Source organism: Squalius cephalus (genome assembly GCF_949319135.1).
Source record: "Squalius cephalus genome assembly, chromosome: 10".
In the NCBI taxonomy this organism is placed as follows: Eukaryota; Metazoa; Chordata; class Actinopteri; order Cypriniformes; family Leuciscidae; genus Squalius; species Squalius cephalus.
The window spans coordinates 44,031,608-44,040,847 of NC_137131.1; the positions used below are offsets into that span (position 1 = coordinate 44,031,608).

Below are 9,240 nucleotides of genomic sequence, written 5' to 3' on the forward strand. Positions count from 1 at the left end.
ATAAATGTTAGTTGATTAATTAAAAAAAGCTATCTATCTATCTATCTATCTATCTATCTATCTATCTATCTATCTATCTATCTATCTATCTATCTATTCTGTGCTGTCGTTTCCGCCGGTCTCTACATATGGTTTTGTAATTTTCTGCTCAACAACAACCTTATCTCTGCAGCGACTGTCAAAGTCTGGCATGTTCACGTTTTATTAAATCACACGGGATCAGAGAGGTCAGCCTGAAATGGATTTCCAGAAATGCTTTCTGAATATGATTTCAAATGAAGCTCAAAAAACCTTTCCATGTGATTTTCTGCCGTTCACATTTGCTAAAATATGATCGGATTCCAGTCGGATATACACAGAAATCTGATTTGGACAAATCTGAATAAGGTTATAGACTTCCACTGACAAAGGATGAGAAGGATGTCAGAACGAGGGGTGGATGTTCTGATTTAGCCTGGAAAAAAGTCTCTAAATGAGACACAGAGGACCCTGTAACCCTTGTGGAAGTGTGCATATACTACTATTTCATTGTAATTGCTAACAAATGAGTCATTGCCAATGGGTCAGATTTCAATTTTATATCCTATAAAATGTAATTCAGCTGTTTGAGGCCTTTACTGTTCATTTAGTGACATTTAGACTGCCATATGATGAACATCTGAGTGTCTCAACAAGCCTTGTGACAGTGATGATAGTCTCGTGATGTTATTTAGGTCAGCAGGGGGTTTTGACAGTGTTGAAATCGTACAGTCCCTTGACCCGTGTGTGTTTGCTTCAGTCCAAACTTTACACACAGATATGTCAAAACAAAGGAGATTCTGAACATGCCTCATCGTGTAGAATCTCTGAAATCTATCAAACTGTACTGAAGCTTTTTTTATTATCTGCATTTTGGAGACTGAAAGCATGTCTGTGTTTTGATGCAGATCATTTACAGTAAACGAGCAGAAATCTTAGCTACAGTTGTAATTATTCACCCCCCAATGCAAATCAGGTTTATTGGCAAAATGTACAGACTTTAAGATGTTTGCAACGAATAAATCAAATTGACACATAGCAAGTGTATGATGTGCACCGTCCTGAAGGGGGCGCTAGAGTTACAGATCTAAACTCAGATTCTGATATTACATTACACAAATCAGTGAAAGTTCAAGTCTTTTTATACCACTTTATTAACAAACTGTCGGCTACTTATATAAAGCAAATCCATGTGCATTCAAATGCGAAGGTAGCTTTTTTGAAAATACAAAACAAGTCAATGTACATTAAAAAATGTGAAGGTAGTTTTTTTGAAAATAGCCTACAAAACAAGTCAAAATGTGAAGGTAGTTTTTTTTTTTGAAAATACACATTTTTTTATAAACACCCTTATAATGTAAATTTGTAGCTAATTGTAGGTAGGCCTGATTAGACCTACTAAAAGTTATTAAAAAGTTGTATCAATTTTGAAAAAACTATAGTCTAAAAGGTAGACATAAACATTAGGAAAAAAATTGTTAGCCTAAATTAATTTGCATTCGTCGTTTTAACGTATTTAGGTAAAAGCACCAAATAACGTCATATAGGAATAAGTTCCGTCATTTTTGTGTCTGTGACGGAGATTTTAAGGAAAGAAGACCGAGGGGATTTTTTTAGAGGAGCTTTTTCTGAGAGAAGCGAGACGCGGTTTACAGAAGCGAGAAACAAACCGCAAGGATTTTACCATTTTATTCTCTTCAAACGAAAACAGAGAGAGAGAGATAGAGAACGAAAAGGGAAACCCTTTATCTCAAATAACCTTGAGTAAATCAAAGGTCTGAAAGTCGGTTTGAGCTCCCGCTGATCGACGGAGAGATGGAGGAGAGCAGGTCAGTTTCTACATGTGTGTTTCATTATCATTTAGGGCCAAAAAACGCTGATCATTTTCTGCAATATATTGTTAATATCTCAGCAGCTAATGTCAAGCTCTCAGACTGATCGTAATCGTAATTTTGACCATCCCTGAAATGGGTCATAGCATTAATGAGCATTACCTGAGCTGTCGGGTTCAGGGATGAAGGATGTGTTTAATGCATTGACACAGTTCAGTTGAGTGAAAACATGTGCCCTCTTTAATGCTGTTAAACTGAATGGACGAAGCAAACTATATTTCCACAACTTAACACTGAAATAGAAGCGCGAAGTGTGTGTGTGTGTGTGTGTGTGTGTGTGCTGGGATGGATGATGGTGTTTGTGATAAGTGGAAAAAGTTTAGGGGACAGAGAAGGATGTGACGGCAAAGGTGTGAGTGCTGGAGGATGTAGAGCTCTTTCTTCTCGTAATCACACGGTGTGTGTGTGTGTGTTTGTGTTTGTTTGTGGTTTAGATATTTTTTGCGATTCTAGGAAGAAACGAGATAACAGCCCATTGGACTATATCATTCAACCCATCAGTTGCTTCAGCCTGCTAATATTTAGTCAAATATTTAATAATAATCAATGAGAGTTGTAAATCATCATTAAGTTCGGTGTGTGTGTGTGTGTATATATGTGTGTGTGTGGATTTGACTGTGGTAGCCTAATACCACACATGTTTTTCACCGACCTAAATTTCTAGAAAAGATCACCAGGACTCTTTATCTCAAACTCTTTCGTTCGTGGTTTAAAGAAAGATATTTTGCGTTTGTTATCTTGTCATAGTAAGTCAGGTTAGAATAGATGGTTTTGAAGGGAATATTAATCCGTTTGGTTTGTCATGTACGCCTCAGCGTCCGTCATAATGTCTTTTGCTCTGCCAGAGTTCAATAGAAATCTGCAGAGCCTGATTAATAAATCAGACTAAACTAATGAAGTGAGGACAGAGCAAATGATCCGCTGCCAAAATAACGAGCTGCATGTTTGTCCACATCATATGTGCATTGCATATTCAGAGTCAGTCACATATGTTGGGCTTTATGCGCACGCGCACGGTCATAACGCTGTTTATGAAGGAGTTATGGGGTGTTTATCTTCGGACGGACTCCCTCATCTCCCTCATGGATGTTGATTTAGTGCTGTTGACACGAGCTGAAAGACAACTGTGAAAAGCTGTGAAAGTTTCTCTCTGTTTCGGTTTCGCCTCAATAATTTGTCAGTTTGGATCTCAATTCAGAGGTTGAAATGGCCGAAATGACTGAAACACAAACGATCGAAATTAACACTTCGTCAGGCTAAAGTTGGTTAGCGTAGCCTACTTTCACATGTAAATATAGCATTCAAAGAACTTCTCTATCTTGTTCTCGTATGCTGATATGTGTTAAACGTGTTTCCTCAAAAATGGGCTACTTTTGCCCAATGCACGTAGCCTAAATAAACAACTTTTTCACTCACACTACTTACTGCTTGTTTAATTTGTAACAATGTTCACAAGTGGGTTGAGAATTATTAACTGACTGTAAACAGAGCATCTGAGCATAATTAAAAGACTTGCTGTTGGCTACTCTAGAATGTACGTATGTAAAATAAAATAAAACATATTTTTGCATTATTTAAATAAAATTACAGTTTGATAATTTCATCTCTAGAAAAGTATTATTTTCTGAAATAATTATATTTTGAAAATAAAAATATTTTCATATTTGCATAATTTAAACAAAATTACAGCTTGATTGGAAATTACGGTAAATAGGCTACATTTTATTTAGTCTACCGTAATTTCCAATCAAGCTGTAATTTTGTTTATTTTCAAAATATAGCTAATTATTTCAAAATGAATTAAATGTGACAATTTATAAGATTAATTTCATCTCAAGCTCTTTTTTTCTCGTAATCACATTGTGTGTGTGTGTGGGTGTGTGTGTTTGTGGTTTCGATTTTTTTTGCGATTCTAGAAAGAAACGAGATAACAGCCCATTGGACTATAATACACACATAAATTGTCAAATTTCATCTCAAGGTCACTAACTTAAAAAACAGTGATTAAAACTTGTGATCTTGAAAATGAGTTATTAGTGGCTACTTTTTTTTGATGTAATAGTTTAAAATAATATTTGTTGGGAAAAAAAATGAATTCTTATATAATTGCATAAAATGCGTTTAACACAAAGTGCGTAGCACAAATAGATGAGGAAGTCTTAAGACCTGCTGAGGGTCGTGGAAATTCCCTATAAAGTTCTCACATTTTGTTCACTTTTGACATTCAAATATTCAGCAATGGCTGAAAGTATTGGCAATGTAGTGTTCTAGTGTTTTGCTGCTTTATTATTTATTGATTATTTCACATGTTGGTAACACTTTAGAAAACTGTTCTGTCAGTAATGAATAACTACAGTAACAAATGAGACTAATGCACTATTAACTAATTACTATTATCTATCAAGAAACTCTGAATAATGAATTAGTTAGTAATAGCACTGATTCAATAGTTGAATGTGGTAGTTCACTATTAGATGATCATTACTGTTTTTTCAAACCTCCCATGACTACTAAAACCGTAATGACCGTAATGATGACGTGTTACCAAACCCATCAGAAGGAATTACTAATAATTAGGATCAGTATTCTAAAGTGAAAACTCTAGTAATGACTGAAGTCATTGAACGCTGTTGAGGTTTTTGTAAGGGTTTTGAATAGTAATGACTCAAGCGCCACTACAGCCTTCTGAGAGAATCATTATCATCTGCATCAGTATTCTTGCGTCACTCACTTGTTCCTGTGTGAAGTTCTTTTGAAGGTCTTTTTCATCCCCTTTTCTCCTTCTTCAATGCCAATTTTTTGTTCACCAAAGAACCTTTCAGTGATCAGTTCTTAAAAGAAACATTTTTTGTTTGTGAAGAACATTTTAAAAATATAAAAAAACATTTTCCACAGTAAAGAACCTTTTGTGGAATGGAAAAATTCCATGGATGTTAAAAGTTCTTCATGGAACCATGGATGCCAATAAAGACCTTTATTTTTGTATAGTGTAGCGAAAACATTCAATGTATGCAAAGAGTCAGTATTTACAGTGTTAACCTTCTTCTTCATAATCTCTGCGATTCACTCTGGCACACTGGATATCAACTTCTGGGTCAAATCCTGAAGGATGGCCATCCATTCTTGCCTTATTTTCAACCCAAGGGCTGGGTAAATGTAGGACAGAACACATGTTGGGTTAGTTTTACCCATCAAATTGGGTTGTTCATTTAACCCATCATACAGGGATTGATACATTTTTACTATAATACTAGCTTTTTTTTTTTTTTACTTCATACATGAATTAATGTTAACAGATTAACTTAAATCCCCTAACCTTAAAAAAAATACTCCACACAACCACTGGTTTGCATGATAATTCCTTTATTTATTGGGTTGTTACGTCTGACCCAGAAGCTGGGTAACACAAGAACTACTCAAACATTGGGTTGTTACATCTGACATAGGATCTGGGTAACACAAAAACTACCCAAACACTGGGTTGTTACGCCTGACCCAGGAGCTGGGTAACACAAAAACTACCCAAACACTGGATTGTTACGTCTGACCCAGGAGCTGGGTAACACAAAAACTACCCAAACACTGGGTTGTTACGTCTGACATAGGATCTGGGTAACACAAAAACTACCCAAACACTGGGTTGTTAAGTCTGACGCAGGAGCTGGGTAACACAAAAACTACCCAAACACTGGGTTGTTACGTCTGACCCAGGAGCTGGGTAACACAAAAACTACCCAAACACTGGGTTGTTACGCCTGACCCAGGAGCTGGGTAACACAAAAACTACACAAACACTGGGTTGTTAAGTCTGACCCAGGATCTGGGTTACACAAAAACTACCCAAACACTGGGTTGTTACGCCTGACCCAGGATCTGGGTAACACAAAAACTACCCAAACACTGGGTTGTTACGTCTGACCCAGGAGCTGGGTAACACAAAAACTACCCAAACACTGGGTTGTTACGTCTGACCCAGGAGCTGGGTAACACAAAAACTACCCAAACACTGGGTTGTTAAGCCTGACCCAGGAGCTGGGTAACACAAAAACTACCCAAACACTGGGTTGTTACGTCTGACCCAGGAGCTGGGTAACACAAAAACTACCCAAACACTGGGTTGTTACGCCTGACCCAGGAGCTGGGTAACACAAAAACTACACAAACACTGGGTTGTTACGTCTGATCCAGGATCTGGGTAACACAAAAACTACACAAACACTGGGTTGTTACGCCTGACCCAGGAGCTGGGTAACACAAAAACTACCATCATTATATGGTAGTGATAAAGGGTTGTTACGTCTGACCCAGGAGCTGGGTAACACAAAAACTACCCAAACACTGGGTTGTCACGTCTGACCCAGGATCTGGGTTACACAAAAACTACCCAAACACTGGGTTGTTACGCCTGACCCAGGAGCTGGGTAACACAAAAACTACCATCATTATATGGTAGTGATAAAGGGTTGTTACGTCTGACCCAGGAGCTGGGTAACACAAAAACTACCCAAACACTGGGTTGTCACGTCTGACCCAGGATCTGGGTTACACAAAAACTACCCAAACACTGGGTTGTTAAGCCTGACCCAGGAGCTGGGTAACACAAAAACTACCCAAACACTGGGTTGTTACGTCTGACCCAGGAGCTGTGTAACACAAAAACTACCCAAACACTGGGTTGTTAAGCCTGACCCAGGAGCTGGGTAACACAAAAACTACCCAAACACTGGGTTGTTACGTCTGACCCAGGAGCTGTGTAACACAAAAACTACCCAAACACTGGGTTGTTAAGCCTGACCCAGGAGCTGGGTAACACAAAAACTACCCAAACACTGGGTTGTCACGTCTGACCCAGGATCTGGGTTACACAAAAACTACCCAAAAATTTACCCAAAAGGCTCAACCCAGGATTTGGTTCGAAAAAATAACCCATGATTTTTTAGAGTGTCCAAAAAGAGTGTTTTTTAGGGATCCAAAATTTCAATGTAATGATCTCTCATCTCCTTCATTATCACTCTTGCCTTGTGATATGAAAATGCAAGAATCATCACCAAACTGCTCCTGGATCGCTGGGAGAAGCTGCTCTTGCAGGACGTTTTGATCCCATTCTTTCTTTCCTGCAAGTGTTTTTGGGCAGAATTCTGAGAGGACATAAAATGCAAAAGGTTTTAGAAATGTATACAATATTAAGTGAGAAATCCCACTCAGTCAAACGGTTGATATGTCATTTGAAGGTAATACAACCTGATGGTCACTGCTGATAAAGATTAGCTCATAAAGTTTATGTATACATATAAAATAATGATGTAGTTCTGCTAAAGATGAGTAACTGAGCGTTGCATAAGCGAGACTTTGCTGAGATGAAAAGCTGCATCATTCAATACTGAAGAAGATTGTGATGGAAATGTAAGATCATTCTGTGCTGGAACTGAACGTTATAGAGCCATAGTTTCATTTCTTATGAAATAGACATTGAAGCTCACTAGATATGCTTCACATATTACATGGTATTTCTTTATCATGAGTACCAACCGGGTGTGCTTTTAAAGTTGACCTTTTACGGCAGTTTCCACCATTAGGTCAAAGACAATTTTTTCATTAAAGGTCAAAATGGAAAAGTTGTTGATGAAACTGTAATTTACTCAATTATTGTTTTAATCTTTCCTATAATTAGGCTGTTTCTTGTAGTGATGGTTTAAAGAGTTAAGAGTTGGCTACTACAATATTCCTTTATTTCTACAACTGTTGGTCAAATTTACTGATTTTGTGAAAATTACTGTGACTTTAATCAGCATTTTTCAGTCTTTAAAAAGTTTTGCATCGGTTTCGTAAAGAACCTTTAACATCCACTGAATCTTTCCATTCCACTAAAGGTTCTTTATAGTGGAAAAATGTTCTTCACACTAAAAGAAAAACATGGTTCTTTTAAGAATTGATCAATGAAAGAACCAAGAATGGTTGAAGTTGAACCTTTATTTTTAAAACTGTTAACAAGCTGCTTGGTGGATTTAATTAAAGTTTTTAATTTTCCATAATGTAATTATGTATTAAACTCATGATGATCGTCGATCAACACCCCCCCCCCCCCCCACACACACACACACACACGCAGGTCGTACTCACACACACATTCACACATACGTCACTCACATTGAACCTAAAATGAAAAAGCAGAAAATATCAGAAATGCACTTCGGGCAGTTATTTTATCTTGTGTATTACATCACACACACACTCTGAAATACACTACATGATGCTATCCGGTCTTGGCTAATGCCAGCGCTCTCAGAACTGATGCAATGGTTGGTTTTACTCAGAAAATATCAATGAAGAGGAAATGTGTTGTAGAGGATGAGATCGCATACGTGTCTAAACTCTTGCTACTGATAAATGCATGACATCACATTATTAGATTCATTCACTACATACATTTTACAATATAACTGTGATTTTGTATATGTAGATTTCTGAAATACAGAACTTAGACAGTCACCTCTGATAACAGATCTCTCTAAGTTGTAATGTGGACTCATGCACTTTCTCTAAAGCTGCTGTGAAACGATGTGTATTGTGAAAAGCGCTTTACAAATAAATGTGAATTGAATTGAATATAACAGACACTCAACCCCTCATTAGTTGTGCTCAACGATCACAGTTTTATGAGATGTTTGATGAACTCTTCTGATCCTGGAAGGCGTTATCAGTCTAGATTTATTCCTGTAAGACTGAGCTGATAGTGCCGTCGCTTCACAGAAACGCTCTAACTTTAAACAGGGAAAGTGGATCTGCTCGTGAAACCACATCCACTGATATCAACATTAACTGATGGAGTTTTGTTTTTTCTGAAAGAGTGAAATGAGAGCGGCACACACACCTGAAACCTGTGTGTGTGTGTGTGTGTGTGTGTTTTCTTCTCTTCATCCCACTCTGATGTGAGAAGCAGGTGCAGCCCCTCAGATGTGTGTGTGTGTGTGTGTGTGTGTGTGTGTGTGTGTGCGGTCAAACGTTCTCAGCGCTTGCATTGCTCCTTCATCTTCACTCCATCATAGGCTTATCTCACTCACACCATCTGGAAAAAAAGTTTCAAGATTTCTTGCTTTGCAACCATTTATAGCAAAATAATAATAATAAAAATGCATGTATGCGTTAGATTAAACTGGGTCATAGCACTTGCACATGGTTGTCCTACTGTTAGCTTCACTGCTTCTATTGTGCTCATTTGTAAATCGCTTTGGATAAAAGCGTCTGCTAAATGAATAAATGTAAATGTTATAGCAACTATTAGAACTTGCTCTCAATGCATAAGGCTTTAAATGAGTTGGAAACTTGCAGA

The 9,240-nt window shown here is 37.6% G+C and overlaps 2 protein-coding genes across 6 annotated transcripts in view; one reads left to right on the forward strand and one right to left on the reverse strand.

Moving 5' to 3' along the window:
* The window catches only part of atf4a (activating transcription factor 4a), a 265,767-nt gene that overhangs the window by 33,339 nt on the left and 223,188 nt on the right, over nucleotides 1–9,240 (reverse strand). The gene's annotated exons all lie outside the window — the stretch shown is intronic.
* Nucleotides 1,403–9,240, forward strand: part of LOC307165404 (interleukin-2 receptor subunit beta) — a 25,514-nt gene continuing 17,676 nt past the window's right edge. For 3 of the 5 annotated variants that reach the window (XR_013822468.1, XR_013822469.1, XM_079883001.1), the window contains exon 1: nucleotides 1,404–1,847. The gene's annotated coding sequence lies outside the window, so the exon portion shown is untranslated. Of the gene's footprint in view, nucleotides 1,848–9,240 lie in introns of all 5 variants that reach the window. The other 2 variants (XR_013822467.1, XM_079883002.1) reach the window with 1 other exon arrangement.